The sequence below is a fragment of the Physeter macrocephalus genome, chromosome 6 (assembly GCF_002837175.3).
Source record: "Physeter macrocephalus isolate SW-GA chromosome 6, ASM283717v5, whole genome shotgun sequence".
NCBI classification, from domain to species: Eukaryota; Metazoa; Chordata; class Mammalia; order Artiodactyla; family Physeteridae; genus Physeter; species Physeter macrocephalus.
In genome coordinates, this window is record NC_041219.1 from 33390723 (window position 1) to 33391262 (window position 540).

The window sequence follows — 540 nt, forward strand, 5'->3', positions numbered from 1 at the left end:
TCGCGCGCGGCCCCCGCACCGTGCTAGTCTGGTGGCGGGGCGGGAGGCTGAGGGCAGAGGGCCTGGCCTGGGCCTCAGCCGCCGCCGCCGCCGCCGCCGCGCTCCCGTCCGGCCCCCGGCTCCCTCTTTGTGGTCACAGGCCCAGCGCTGCCGCGAACTCTGGCCTGCGTGAGGCCAGCATACATGATTTTAACCTGTATTTCCTTTAAAAGTTAAAAACATCCTTAACATTTTTTTAAGATCTACTCTCTTAGCAACTTTCAAATATAAAAATACAGTATTATTAACTATAGTTGCTATGCTGTACATTACATCCCCAGGATTTCTTTCTTATATGACTGGTAGTTTGTACCTTTTGACCATCTTCCTTAACATATATATATATATATTTTTTTTTTTTTTGGCATGCGGGCCTCCCTCTGCTGTGGCCTCTCCCGTTGCGGGGCACAGGCTCCGGACGCGCAGGCTCAGCGGCCATGGCTCACGGGCCCAGCCGCTCCGCGGCATGTGGGATCCTCCCAGACCGGGGCGCGAACCCGG